The following is a 16,041-nucleotide window of genomic DNA, read 5'->3' as shown; positions in this document are numbered from 1 at the left end:
AGTGCTTAAATATATAGGTTCCTCACCTCACAACATGCAAATACAATCATCAACTTTTATTTTTTAACCTTAAGCATTAATCAGTTTCCAGCACCACCTTTGCATCTGTTCTCACTTCTGCCATTGTCGTCAGCATCGCCCCATCGCTACCAAGGAAACAGAAATACTGAGCATGTAAAACGCAGCGCGTTATTGTAAGGCCAAAACGTTTAGACTAGAGAAGATAAGAAGAATTATGCATCCAATAGAGATGTGTTTTTACCAACCTCCTTATTTCCAGAGAATGGAAGTTTAGCAGTCATAATAAGTAGACCCAACCCTGCCCTAGAAAGAAATATGGGAACAGGTCACCACAGAGGGAGGAAGTTCCACAGCTCCAGAAATGGCTCAGTCACCAACTAGTCTAGTTGCTGTCTGGAACTAGTGTGAGCAGTGAGGAAGGCTGTGTACCCATAAATACTAAACCCTATTATAAAAGGATTTATTTTATTTGTAATTTATTTATTTTAACCTTCAGAGGAAAACTTCTTTGTTTACATTTCATTTCTATCCAGCAAAAAGAAAGGTAGGTTCCTGCCAAATGTGTTGCTCTGTAAAGAACCAGTTAACAAGATAAGAAATTTCTACAAACTACTCCATTGATATCTGATTAATAATTACTATTTTCTGTGGTTATTTTTGTGATATTCCTTAGAGGAGAAATATGTGTGTGTGTGTGTGTGTGTGTGTGTGTGTGTGTGTGTATTTGTAAATGAGTAATACATATTCCTAGATTATAGGAACATTTTGAAAATCGCAAACCAATATAGGCCAGCAGCCCCAAATCCTTTTGAAAGGGTATGAGTATATTAATTTAATTAAGCTAAAACAAATGTATTACTCTAAAATAAACATGTCATTAAGTGCAGTGGATCTATCACAGTAACGGACTGAATGTTGGTCACTATCCATAACAGTAATTAGAAAATTAATTAACTATGGTTCTGCTTCTTTCATTATTCTGAAGATTAGTTTCTTCTCCCTTTGAATGAAGCTCCTCTTTTCATTACAGTAATTGATGCCTCATAGTAAATACTATTGTGTTTGAATTTCTGATATTTTATTTCAATTTCTCATGTGTTATAACAAGGTTATAACAATTAAGTTTATCTTTCACAACAGAACTTTTAAAAGGAGTGTCACTCGTGATTTTGATAACGGGTCTTCACTGGTACAAAAATTAACCCCTATTTGTGTTTTAACCATGTAACTCTCCTCTTCCCAGTGACTTTCCTGCCTCTGTTGTACATCTTTGTATCTCCAGCTCTTAGCATGATGATTGGTACACAGTAGACAAATATGCTTGTTTATACTCATATGTACGAAATTGAAGCTTTTTGACAACAAATGGAATTCTTTTAACTGTCTCAGTTTATCAGTTGTAACTGAATAAGTATTGAATGAATATATATAGTTTCTAAGTTAGAAATGAACAGAAATATAGTATCTAACATCTCAAAAATAGTCAAAATACTCCGCTATATTATACAAGGCAGTATCTGATCCTTCTACAAACCAAACATTTTCTAGGAAATGTATAACTTTATGTCTCCAGTTCAAAGTACAGCTATAATAGAAATAAGACTTATTCAGTAATAAAGTTACATAATTCAGAATTGAATGATAGTTCCATTTGTAAAATTAGAATGTTAGAATGTTATCTAACATTCTCCTTCCATCTCTGATGTTCCTTGATCCATTTTGTTGATACTGAAAATATACACTTACATACGTACTCAAACTGAGAAACAAAGTATGAGCATATATCTTTATGTCTAAACAGACAGAATTCATTGTCCAAATAATCTGCCGTTGTTGTAATTTTTGGTTACATCTCTCCTCTTCCTTCTCACTGCTTGATAAATAATGAGACAGCATACTTAATTGCTTTTATTTAGACCAGCTTATGTTACTATTTACAAGTAGTTTGTACAACCAAATCTAAATCTGAATCATTCCAGGAGCAATGGTAATAACAAGCAAAAATGTGTCTTTTACAGCTACCTTCCTAAGCAATCCCTCAACCTACTCCTCATTTATGGACCCTTTATTCAACATTGGTCTGCTCCTGATTTGGGCTCTTGGAAAATACCTTCCATAGAAGTACTGAGAAAAGAGAATAGGTTCTCAGGACCATACTTATCACTTGCTGACTGCCAGCAGCTTCCCTGTCAATGGCAGAGTAACCTGATCTCCATCTAGTGGCCAAATGGACTTACTTTACATCATAGAAATTAAAAGGCCTGGTTTACACTCCAGTAGTTTGAGGCAGCCTCAGACCTGCTGTTAGGGGAGGTTTATACAAGCCTCTTCAGCGGTTCTTATTGGTCATGAGATGCTCCTTTAGGTCAACAGTGAAGGCCAGGCAGAAAATCTGCCATGCCATTCACCACTTATTGGCCCCCATCTTTCCCTGATTCCTTTGCCTGGTGTCAAAAGAACTGTTTATCTTTAGATAAACTCTGTCAGTTACATGTTTTATCCCTATCCTTTATGACTTTGCTACATATCAGCCTTCTTGAGGTATTAGCTTTGAAGCCATTGTTGCTTTGAATTTTTGTTTCTGTTTAATGCATTCATTGATAGTTTTCTTTAATGAGTACAGCTTGCAAGAGAGTATATTTTGAGCTTCATATAAAATGTGTTCATTAATTTTACATGTTTTGATAGGAACATGTGTTTTTCTTATAGTAAACAACTATAACAACAAACTCCAAGTATCACTATAACTGTAGTCTAAGGACCCATTATTAAGAATTCATATTTACTACTTTTAGACTCGATATTTTCAGAAGCACAGGTTAATTATAAGCAAAATTTTTCTGACTAGGTTTTATAGTGTTCTCTATAAAGCATAGTTTTCATATTTTTATTTAGTTACATTTGGATTCCTCCCAAGAAGGCTACACCACAGTTTTCCTCAGAAATCAGATCATCTTCTCTAAAAAGCTCCTGGTGACTCTTCTTGCGGGAGCAAAAAGGCTAAAAGATCACAGTTTTCAAATGTTATTGTCTAATTACATAAACTAATCAGAAACTAAATCCTTCATATATTACTCGTAGAATCTCTTTGAGGCCTTTTTGAATAATACTTCCTTAACTGTATACTTTAAAACTTGATAGAATCTTTGAAACAGTGTGGGACTGGAACTTATTGATCCTTATATTTAAGATAGTGCCTGGTACACAATAGTTACGGTAAATATTGAAAATAGAGAGAGGCATAGACAAAAATACATAGAAAAGATTACCAGTTTATACTAAGCACCTAATCTTTCAAAGAAGATATTCCAGGAATATGAGTAAATGTCATTTGCCGTACTTTGGTAACTAGGCCTAGCCTTTTCTTTAACTACACATCCAACGCTTATGATTTTTTAAGAATGTTAAGGCCCACTTCCAGTTTTGGAAACCACAAGATTATTTAATTGGTACTCTATTAGTAAATTTAGTTTTTGACTCTACAAGCTACATTATCTCCAGATCTTCTGTGAAAGTTTGCAATTCTTTGTTCTTCTTAAGGGTCATATTCCACTCCTGTACTTCACTCTTAGCTTTGGTCAGCAATTCTGAAAACACTTAACAGTCTGATTAAGTGGCTCATTGTTATAGAGTGATACACATTTTATAGGACTGTTATACGTACATGTATCTTTGGGAATCTTCCTTGGCCCAGAAAGGCAATACTTCTTAAAATTTTTTTTTATAATTTCCCACCATATCTCCTAGTGATATATCAGTAGAAGTGGTTTTCATCAAGATGGTCTAGCTATTTGCCTATGTGGTAACACTTGGTCAGTGCCTCTAATGATTTTTCCTTTGTTTATTGCTGTTAGAGAAATCCCAAACATAGAAATTCATTTTGAATCTAGACTTTGAATAAGGTTTTCAGGCTTACCTAATGAAAATGCAAGATCCCCTGGAGAGTGTACTACCCAGTAGAGTGCTGACAGCCCAGCTCTCTGGAAGGTGGGGGGGCAGTTTACAATGTTAGCCAGTTATCGAGATGTAAATACTCCCTCCATGGCTGATTTAAAGCTACCAAAGGTTAACAATCTACTCACAAAGTCTCTGAATATTTAGCAAGCATCTCTCGCAAACTAGTACAATCTGGTTCCAGCATGCCCCTGGCTTGATTAAGCCTTTAACTAACTCCCCAAGGAGAATTATGACAGTTACCTGACTGCAAGGTCCTTCAGAAATAAGACAACGGAAATGTGGATAAGAAGAAAGAAAGGTAAAAGAAAAGGGAAAGAGGTACTGAGAACACACATAAGATGGTGTCATGATATCTCTGGGAGATGTGGAAGCCTACAGTTGTCCCAATTACAGATTAGCAATGCTCTTCTTGAACAAAGAATTCAGTTTGAGGAAAGAATTGGAGAGAAGTCTATACTCAAGTGGGATAACACTCATGGGTTCGTGCATAAGGGCCTCCTTTCTTATAAACTCTTTCAGAAGGAAATTGCCAGTCGATTTTTACATTCCTCCAGAAGTAATGCTTCCATTGGATCACAAATTTGTCAGTAATTGCTAAATGTAACTAAAATTAAATCAACAGCCACCTTCCCAAGACAAGCAAATCAACAAGTTTATGAGTTTAAAGAGGCCATGAGTTTTCATTAAACTTTTGTGCATATCCAACAAAAAAGATAACCGTAAAAATTATGAAAATCATGGGTATTAGAGTTTTAAAGTAATATTAAAAATAGAAATATCATTTAGCTTTTACATTTTAGAAAAGGCTTACTTAGGTAATTGCTTTTCAAATCATCAGCAGCAGAAATACTTCAACTCCTTTCTCTCATGACAGACCTTAAGATCATTATTTTATATACTATATCCCCATTGCATACTGCTTGACAATATAATCAGCAAGTAAAGAAGTAATCTTAGTACTATTTATTTAAAGTATAAAGGAAAACAAATTAATTCTGTAATATATCAGTTATAAATTGAGATATCAAATGCAATGAATATGTTGACAATCAATGGCTCTAGAATTTTTGTGGTTCTAAGCTAATTATGTATATAGTTATGTATAATCAACACATCACAATGGCTATAGAAATAAAACCTTGCTGTTATATTTATAGAGAATATTGTAATTTTATTTATAAGTGGTATAGCCTATTGTTTAAGAGCATGAAATTTTAAGTAGTCAAACCCAGGTTCAAATCCACGTACCACTTTTTAAGTGATCTTCGGCAAATTACTCATTCTTTCTAATTTTCACTTTCCAGTCATAATATAAAGACAATCCCAGTGTACTTTACAAGTTGTTGTAAGAGTGAAATGCATTCATACTTGTCACAAAGTATTTAGTAAACAAATAAAAATTAGAAACTCAGAAGTTAGGTAATATTGGGCTACAGAATTCTTTAACACTTACATGGAAACAAAGCCAAATTAAAAGGAAGCAGTGTTACCCAAACACCTACTATTACATCATGACCCAGTGAGTTACATAATTCATCATCTGCCTTAGTGTTGAAAGAGAGCTTTGCTTATAATCCTGTTTAGGAAAAGTTTTGTCAGGCCCAAAAAAGGAATTGAAAAAATGGTCTGGGCCTAAACTTGTCAGCTTGAAGAAAAGCAGGAAATCAATGGTAGGACAATTGTCAGCAGAGGAATATAGTGTTTAGCCTTATTTAAAAGACAAATTAGAACAGGACCAAAAAACACACAGTGAAATATACATCATCTTTAGCCAAGTCCTGAGAACAGTGAAAAGCAAGCCAAATTTAGAGCTGTCTTTCCTAGTTTTTCTGTATACAATGTTCTTTTGTCTCTATAACATTCTAAAAATGTCTCTCTTTTTATTTTCTGTTTCCTTACAAGGTCAGGGCTTGCAAGTGCCATCTCTAACCTCAAGTGCCATCTCTAACCTCTCCCTTTTAATAGTTCCACCCATTCTTACATTTATTTATTTAATTAACATTCGTTGATCATCTAGACTCACTAGGATAAAGAAATAAATAAGAGACAGGTACAGACCCAGGGAACTTACAGTCAAGTAGCGCTATAACCAAATAAACTATGGTGCAGTGTGGTGAAGAAAGTGATGGAAGCATGATTAAGGGACCGGAGGACAGCAAAGAATACTTAACTCTATCTTTGGAAATGGTTTTAAGATAAAATAATACCAGAATCTGGTTTTTACGGAAGGGGAAAGGGACTCCTGACAAATCGAATACAGTTTAGTTTTGCCTCTTACCAAAATCCCAGTAAGAAAACAATAAAGGATCAAAAAAGGTACAAAACCACAAGATTAGAGATGCAAAACACTTTGGAGGATTAAAAAATACATGTGTAGGTGATGACTGAGTTAGTGACTGGAGAGAACTAAAACCCTAAAATTCCTCTGGGGGGGAGATGCAAGCTTTACTCTATGGAAGCGCATAAAGCATCAGGACTTGAAGACACCATGTTCCAAAGAAGGTTAGAGTATAGGGCAGCACTGAAAATTGGCAGATTACTTGAAATCCCATATAGAGGCCATTTAGAAATACGGATTTTCTCCTCCATCTTATGCACCTGGGCAGCCGGCTCTCCTCTACCCTTGCAAGAGACGGGAGCCGCAATGGAGATCTGCACAGTTTAAGACAGGAGTGAGACCATATAGCCAACAAGAAGATAAAGTGAAGGTCTGCTTTCCTTATTTAGATCTCATGAAGCTGGCATCCATATTTATATCCCTTAAGCAGGAGATTGGGAAAATCCTTTCTGGAAACTGACATGCCCAAGAGAAAAGCCTTTCTTTTTTTCATTTTTTATTTTTTAAGGAAAATATTTTTTATTTGTTTTCTTATCATTTTGAGTCAATATACACAAATAATGCAGTCTATAGGATGAAACAATCATTTTTGAGATACATTAAGTTAATAAGGAGATAAGTAAAAATGTACTAACATACAAAATTACATTAAAATTAGTACATTGTTTATCCATAGGAAAGCTATTTGTATCCTATCAAGTGATTTTTAAAAAATTTTTATTTGAGTATAGTTGATTTACAATGTTGTGTTAGTTTCAGGTGTACAGCAAAGTGAATCAGTTATAAGTACACATATATCCACTCTTTTTAAGATTCTTTTCCCATATAAGCCATTACAGAGTCCTGAGTAGAGTTCCCTGTGCTATACAGTAGGTCCTTATTAGTTATCTATATAGTAGTAGTTATCTATATAGTGTATATGTCAATCCCAATCTCCCAATTTATTCCTACCTCCCCCTACCCCCAGTAACCATAAGTTTGTTTTCTACATCTGTGACTCTAGAGAAAAGCCTTTCTGGTGCTGACATTTGGAAATTTCTCCCTACTAGCCTTACAAGAAGACCCACTTGTTGGCAAGCCCTACTTTATGCAAAAACAAAAAACAAAAAACAAAAATTTCAATCTACTTTTTAATGCCTTATTCTTAAATATTAATGGATAGCCTCTTATATAAAAGATGGAAATCAAAACAAATGAACAGAGAAATAGAGATGATACAGAAAGCAGAAAAGCATTTCACAAAGTGATAATTGATATTCTCAAAGAGGTAAGAGAAAATATTATAAAACAGAAACATAGTGCTATTTTAACATAGTAACCTTCAAAGAACCTTCAAAGAAAGATCTCTTGGAAATTAAAAAGTAGTAGCAGAAATAAATTAATAAAAGGGATTGGACATTAGGGAACTCTCCCAAAAGACAAAGAAATTGAAAATAGAAGAGAGAAGATAAGTCTTATCTGACTAATAAGAATTCCAGAAAGAGAAAATGAAAGGGCAGGAAATGACCCAAAAAGTAATTTAAGAAAATTTCACTAAACTACAGGACAGATGTTCCATTTAATAACTGGAAAACACACACCCTCACACATACACCCCAAAGTATATTCACTTGAAATTTTAGAACCCTGTGGGTAAAGAGACAAAGCTGAAAACTTCTAAGTTGAGGGAAGTGGGAAACAGGTTATATAAAATGTACTATAAATCCTAATAGCATTAGGCTTCTCCACAGCAGCATTGGAAGCTAAAGGGAAAATTATTTCCAACCGAGAATTTTATACCCAGCCAAGCTATTAATCAAACGTGACGGTAGACTAAAAACATTACTAAACATGCAAATCTCAAAAAACTTTCATTCTTTATACAAAAGGAGGGAATAAATGAAGAAAGAAGAAGAAAGGGTGGAAAGAGTGGTCTTAGCCGGGGAAGAGGCAAAGGTAATTCCCAGCATGATCATGAAATGATGTTCTAGAATAACAGCTGTGCCTGAAAACAACTACTTCAAAGCAAAGTGGGAAAACAGGGTTCCAGAAAGAATAGATGTCTTGAGGGGAAAAAAAGCTGGTAATGTGATAGAATAACTATATTGAGAGAATTTTACAGCTCTGCCGGAGAATTTGGAGAACAATTAGTGAGAGATAAATAAAGTAAAGCTAAGAATTAGTAAAGAGTACATATTAGTGGGAAAAATGAAAAATTATACACAGTAATAGTATGTAATAGTATATATAAGTATATAGTAATATGTATTATTATAATTAGAAATATATAGTAATATATAGTAACATATATTATTGCATATAGTAATATAGTACCATATAATAGTAATAATAAAGTAAACAATTAATATTGATTTAACTCAAGTTTATGATGGCACTCTATTAGGATGATAAGGGGAGGGAACATGAGTAATGTATGTTCTAGGTAAGATAGGTGAAATAATCCTTACCTTTCATAGTAGGAAGTCAATAGATAATGTCTGAAACTTAAAAATAAAGAGAATGTAAGAATATTATTTAGAAATATGAATGTAAATAGCAGGAGACATAGTAAGCAAAGTTGAAGTGACTGGCTACCTTTGGGGAGTGGGAATTGGGGGTGAAGATGGTGGAGCTCGAGGTTGCTATTTTTGTTATACATCTTGTAGTACTATTTGGCTTATTAAACTATTTACATTTATTACTTTGATAAAAATTAAAAATTGGTTTAGAATAATAACAAGTGGGAATTCACCAGGTAAATAAGAGGAATAAGAGTAGCCATGAAACAAAGATTTCATTTAACTCATCTTTGGATCCTAGACACTTTAAAAAATACATATTTTTTAATAGAACTGAAGAAACTGGTTAATTTTCCTTATTTCACTTTGAAATGACTCGAGTACTAGTTATGAATAAGATGGAGTAAGCACACACTTACCCTGTCTTTTCCACTGAATTCAGCAATAAAATCCGGACAGGATACATTGAGCAACTATTTGAGGTCTCTGAAAAAGAAGTGATAGCACATGGATGGAGGAAGACCAGAATTTGAACTACCATTGAACTAGATGTGTTCCTCCTTTTCCTCCAGAGTTTCCTGGTCTTGACTCAAGGCCATCTGAAAAGGAAGTGGGTACTCTCAGCAAACTAGAAATAGAAGAGAATTTCTTCAGCCTAACAAAAGGCATCTGCAAAAGCCCTACAGCTAACAACATATTTAATGGTGAAAGACTGAGTGCTTTCCCCCTACGATTGGGAATAAGGCAGGAATAACCACACCCATACACCCATCACTCCTGTTCAACATCAGACTGAAAGTCCTAGCCAGTGCAACAACAAGAAAAATAAGTAAAAGTATACAGATTGGAAAGGAAGAAATAAAACTGTCACTATTTGTAGACAACATAATTGCCTACCTAGAAAATCCCACAGAATGTACCAAGAAAAAACAAATAACGTGCAAAATAAACCAAGTCTTTCAACTAATAAGTGAGTTTAGCAAGGTCCGAAATTAATCATATTTCTATATCCTAGCAATTAATAATTAAAAACCAAAATTTTAAAATATATATACCATTTACAAACAGTTCCACCTAAAAATGAAATACTTAGGTATAAATTTAACAAGGCATGTATAGGATATGTATGCTGAATACTACAAAACACTAGTGAAAGAAACCAAAGATTTAAGTAAAAGGAGAGTTCACAGATTAGAATTCTTAACATAATAAAGATGTCGATTCTCTCCAAATTGATTTGGAGAGTTCTAACCAAAATCCCAGTAGGATTTTTTTTTTATAACGATAACAAGCTGACTCTAAAATGTATATGGAACAAAAATACTCAAAACAGTTTTTTAAAAGAATAACGTTAGAGGAATCGTACTACACAATTTTAAGATTTACCATAAAACTACAATAAGCAGGATGGTATGATGTTAGCAAAAGGACAAACACATAAATCAATGGAATGGACTAGAGTATTCAGAAAGTGACCCAGAGACATATGGCCGATTGATTTTCAACAAAGGTGCCAAAGCAGTTTAATGAAAGGATAACCTTTTCAACAAATGGTGCTGGAACAATTGGACATCCACAGCCAACATGAAAAAAACCTGTTAATTTTAAAAAATAAAAATAAAAAAAATAAAATGACTCAGTGGCTGCCAAACCAGGAATAATAGTAGTTGACTACAGTAAATGGCACCTGCCATGTCATCTTTCATTGTTGCATTAAGTGGAGAATGTAAAGCTAATTCCAAATCTTAAAAACTCCGAAGGTAAAGAAAGCTAATTTGTTTAGAGAGTTTAAAGAAAAAAAAAAAGTCTTAACCTTTGGTATATTTTGGGGGTAAGAGAATGCTCCAGGGATGTAATTCACAGATGGAGAAACTCAAGCTCAGAGAAATTAAGCAAGTTGACCAAGGTCACAGGGCTAGTAAGTGGCAGAGTCAGTGGTTCTGTAATGTGTCCTCTTTAACCACCATGCACTCTGGCCCTGGCAGCTTTATCAACTTTCACCCTTTAGTCAGGTATCCAGGGTGCCCTCCCCCTGCCAAAACCTGAAAATGCCAGTGGAGTTAAAACTAGGCATTTGTCTCTGTATAATCCCATCAGATCATGTTGGTTCCCATGGATGTCAGGAGTCAAGGAATATTATACAGCTCTGTGGCAAACAGTAATAAGAATCTTTCTTTGGTGCTCTTTAATGGTAATGATAGAAAACAGAATTCTGAGTGATTCTTACGCCATTTCTTAAATCCCTGACACTCTTTCTTTTGATAAATAAATTAAATAGGTTAAAATGTTGCAAAATTTCCATGTTGTTCAAGTGAACAAGGCAGCAGGATCTGAACTTGGTTTCTAGAAGAGCAAGCCTGCCGGCAGGAGAGGAATAATGACAATCACAGGTGTGGGGTGGGAGGGTGTGATTCAATGAGGAGAAGAGTGGATTGACTGGGTATCCGTCATCACCACGAAACAACCTTACCGTTGTGTAGCAATGATCTCATCAACCTTTCCTTTCCCAGCGCTAACGATTAACTCTGGGGAATCTTTCACCTCTGTTTTAAAAATGGGACGTTGAAAGACAGGACCCGCACATCAATACAGCTTATCCTCAAGGATGTAGGTGAATCACTGTGGAATGTTTAGAGGAAAACTGATGTCTCTCAAATTTAAGAAGGGTGATCGTCAGTTCCAGTCACCAGTGAAAACAGTAGTGCTGTGATTGTGAGAAGGCAAGATTCCCAAATGTTTACCTATCTCAATATCATTTTTAAAAAGTGTTTGTGATAAGATATAGAGAACAAACTAGTGGTTACCAGTGGTGAGGAGGGGCAAGAGAGGGCTGGAGGAGTGAGAGGTACAAACTATTGGGTTTAAGATAGGCTCAAGGATGTATTGTACAACACAGGAACATAGCCAATATTTTGTAGTAACTGTAAATGGAAAGTAATCTTTAAATATTACATAAAATTAAAAGTTAATAAAATTTTAAAGTATTTGTGATAAAGCAAAAGAATATCAAAGAAAGCAGAGGTCAGGTGGCACAGAGAAAAATAAACTCCATCATTCCTTTTGTGACAGATAGGTTATGTTAAATCTGTGATCATTTCACTTGTTAGTACTTTGCTTAACCACGTCAGCTTTTAGAACTGCATTGGTTCAGTGTGTTGTCTCATTTAAAAGTTTAAGCACATTGAAAAGCACAAGACCTGACAGGGGTTAAAATGATTTTCTAGAACTAGTTTCATTTGAACCTCTTAGGATATGCTGTGGGAAGATAGAGATGTGAGAATAGGTCTTCTATATAATTACTGCTCACTTTCCAGGCAGAGCACAGCCCTTATATTTCCTCCATGATTGCCTAATAACTAAACCATCAATGTTCTCTGCTTCTATTAAAAACCCACTGAAAGCCCTGGATGCCAGAGAGAAGAGTGTACTATTTCTAGGGTGGGAGTGTGAAGCCCACAAGCTGCAGGGCAGAGCAGAAGCCTGGCTGGGACACAAAAGCTAGAGGAAATAGACTAGGTGGTCTGTCCCAGACAAAGCTGGCACTTTATTCACTTAAAAGTTGCTTTTTTTTTACAAACCGCTGTGTTCCCATGATTTTGTTTAACCTGTCGAGTATCAATCCTATTTCAGCCATGTTTTTGTATACCCACGAAATAACTGTCACTGCATTTTTTAATGAATTGATTTACCAGTAATTATCTGCATGTGAATAAAGTGAAAACTTTTAAGTATAATCTCAATCTGTACTAATGAAGAGCCTTCCAGCATTCCCAAGTTTCAAGCAGCAATTGATACCTATAGATCCAAATATAATTACTTATTTGTCATCATAAATACCTTTTTCATTGGGGAAGTTTTCCTGTCATATCATTATGTCTACAATCTAATGGCTCTATTAGTTGAATCTCAGTTCCTTAAAAACTCTGTCTTCCTGCCCCCGTATTTCTAGTTGATTCTCACATAACAACAGTGTTTATACTCCAGACCTGGCTTTAGGAAAGGCAACAAACCATAATTTCCTAAAGAGATGATGGTGATCCAAGCTGGAGAGTTTCTTTGTGGCATTGGCAGGTTGTCATCTATTGAATTAAGGAAGTTACGGACCAGCAATAGATATTTGAGTCACTTGACAATCAGCCAGCCAGAGTGTTCCGATGGAGCATTACTCTGTAGCCACCAGCATAGGCCCTGTGGAGGGTCAGAGAATACTGAAATATGAAGCATGGTTTTTACCTTCAGGAAGTTTATACTATATAATTGGGGAGGTGAGACTGATAGTCATGAAACAGCAGCCAGTGGTACAAAAGAATGTGTAGTTCAATGTTCAATTGTGGAGTTTGAGCCCTGTGCTGTAGTAGTTCAGAGGAGAGGCACCAATGCAGATGAAATTCATAAGCAAAGGAGATGGGGCTTTGGTTGAACTTTTATTCTATTTATGTATTTGGATAGTTGAAAAGGAGAGGAAAGGGCATTCCAGACAATCCAAAAAAAAATGACCACGGGCATAGATACGAATGAGCACTGTGTGTTTCCTTAGTAAGAGGAAGAGTTGTGCCGTAGGCTTGGATCACTGCAAATCCATGAGTGACGTGGACACAGATACCAGAGGAACAGTGAACAAACATCACGGCCGATTTGATGCAAGCACAAAGCCCAGAGGGCAAATCCAGGTTCAACACCCACTATCCCAAGAAAACAGGGGAGTGTACACCAGACCAGAGGCAGGAGTACGAGCTGGGTCTGGGACCACCAGAAACCTACAGGCTGGGAGATTCTCAGAAGACAGTGTGTGATTTACTTTCAACAGTCTTGCTAGTGTGGGACTTTTTAAAAGCAGTTGAAAGAAAGCTCACCTTCTTGGCAACCCTTGGTCTGTCTTAAGCGTATCTGTAGCATATTGTAAGACAAGCTTAAGGGAAGCAAATGGTGTTTGGGGGGGAGTAATGCAATAAGGAGTCACCTGAATAGGAGGAAGCAGGCCGTGTGAAGGCCCAGTGAGATTTTTAGGTTCCGTGTGCCCAGGAGCTGCTGAATGTCATTGAATAAGGAAAGTGTATGGAGCAGTGAAGGATGTATTAGGAGGATGGACTTGGTAGTGATGTGAGGTCTAGAAAAGAGCCCTGAGTGAAGCAGGGCAACCGGGAGGCTGAGGTATGGCCAGGTGTGAGCCAATGGCAAAAGGCCGAATAGGGACCTGGATGCAGGCGTTTTGCATGTCTCTAGGGTGGGTGTCTGGCAGACCATTGAAGGAGTCAGGAGAGCAGAGCGGAGATAGGGTTAGGGCATTTTAAGTGTGCTGAGTTTGAAGTAATGGTGAGATATTCCATTGACATTGCACAGTCAGTAATTGGAAAATAACAATTAGACTCGAACTTCAAGTTAGCAAGAGTTCCAGTGATCTTTAGCATGGACATTTTCACTGAAACCATGAAAATGGTTAGCTGCTAAGGAGAGTAGAGAGATCAAGCAAAATGATCAGGACAAATAAGCTATTTAGAAATACGTAGAGTCAGATGTTCCTGAAAGCATATTCTCAGAACCCTTTTTTGTCAGGAATCCGTGTCCACACTGTTGGAAAATACTGTATAACCTAGAAGATGCTTAGAGATGAAGTTACAATTAGTAAATATCTGGCTTTGAGAAGTCCCAGTAAAGAAACCTCTTTAATTTGTTTAACCCAATAGTTCGTAAATGTGTTCAAAATCTTTTTAATACTTTAGCAAGTTGCTGGTCTCTATATTCCTGGCTTTCTTTGCTCCAGTTCACCATGGACCCTCTATAGTAGGTCTCTTAGGACAAGAGCCTTATGCTAATTCTAATCCTGACTCATGATACAGCCTTGTTGCATGGCATTTATGACTAAAGAAAATATATTTGGAATGCTAGGGTTACGTTGGCAGTTAAAAGAATAGTTTCCCTCCATACTTTTGAAGAGAGGACCTATTATTTCATGTGATTCCATATTCATTATGGAAAAAGAAAAGGTACTGAAAGTGACAAAGATTCAGCTCACAGTAAGTTAAACTACAGAAGGGGGTTTATTGGCTCATATAACCAGGAAGTCCCCGAGCCTTAGGCACAGCTCAAACCAAAGGCTCAACATGTGCCACAGGACACAGACTCTGTCCTCTTCATTATGCTTTTTCTGAGGTGGCTTTATTCTTACAGTCTTTCTCCGTCTGGTGGCAAAGATGGCCCTGGTAGCATTAGGTTCTGCATGGTTCTCATAGCTGGTAATCCCAGCCAAAAGGGAGTGTCTTTGCCAGAAATTTCATCAGAAGTCCTCAGAAGTGCTCCTACTGGTCTTTGAGATCTCATGCCCATCTCTGAACTGATCACTGTGACCAAAATGATGGGATACTCTTAAGTGGTCAGACCTATGTCATGTCTCCACTTCTAGAGTTTGGGATGAGAGAGAACTGTATCAGTCCCATCTGAACCACGTGTTAGGAATAAAGGAAATACCCCAGAAGAAATACTGACTAAGCAAAAAACATGACCATGTGATTTTTTTTTGTAATTTTGACTGCTACCTTCCAAGTGACAGCTGATGACCTTCCAGTTTAGGGTTTCCTGGAGGCCAAGACTATTGTCAGGTTTATTTTGTTCTGCACTCAGGATGACATTCATGAAACATGACCCTTACCAAATGCAAAATGATGATAATTAGGCCAGTGATGATTATATAGCATCCATTAAATTTATCTTCTGTTTCATTCCTAGACTGAATACCTCAAAAATATGTGCTTGGTTTTCTAAGTACATGTAGGGCAGAAATAAATATTCTAGTTACAGTTTTCTTATGAGATTTTCCAGTTGCCAGGGTTCTGAATGAAATTGTCAAGTCTTTCTTGACAGTGCTCTGATGATATTACAGTGGGTTTCCCCCCCCCCCAATGAATAGAATTCACTAATATTGAATAATTTTCATTATTTTTTCCTTTTATATACTTCTGTTGTAAATGCTATTAAAGCCCTATATTTCACATTGCTGGTATGAGTTGAATAATCCTTTCCGTAAAGAACAACGACATCTATAGAGCTCTAGTAGGGAAATCTAAAACTTAAATAGGTTTTGTGCTAGCTGAAGGGGAAAATGCTGCATTTGACTGTGAGTCATCATGACCTCAACCACTCTGCCATCATATTTACATAAGAGTCATTGCCCAGAAAGAGAAAACCCTGACATAATGTCAGAAACAAATTCACGTGTTCTAAGTCTGGTTT

At 36.2% G+C, this 16,041-nt stretch overlaps 1 protein-coding gene across 3 annotated transcripts in view; it reads left to right on the top strand.

The window, feature by feature from the left end:
• Nucleotides 1-16,041, top strand: part of VWA8 (von Willebrand factor A domain containing 8) — a 364,979-nt gene that overhangs the window by 264,933 nt on the left and 84,005 nt on the right. The gene's annotated exons all lie outside the window — the stretch shown is intronic.

Source organism: Balaenoptera acutorostrata, chromosome 18, assembly GCF_949987535.1.
Source record: "Balaenoptera acutorostrata chromosome 18, mBalAcu1.1, whole genome shotgun sequence".
Taxonomy (NCBI): Eukaryota; Metazoa; Chordata; class Mammalia; order Artiodactyla; family Balaenopteridae; genus Balaenoptera; species Balaenoptera acutorostrata.
Note: the sequence above shows the minus strand (reverse complement) of the source record. Positions and strands in the feature narration are given on the sequence as shown.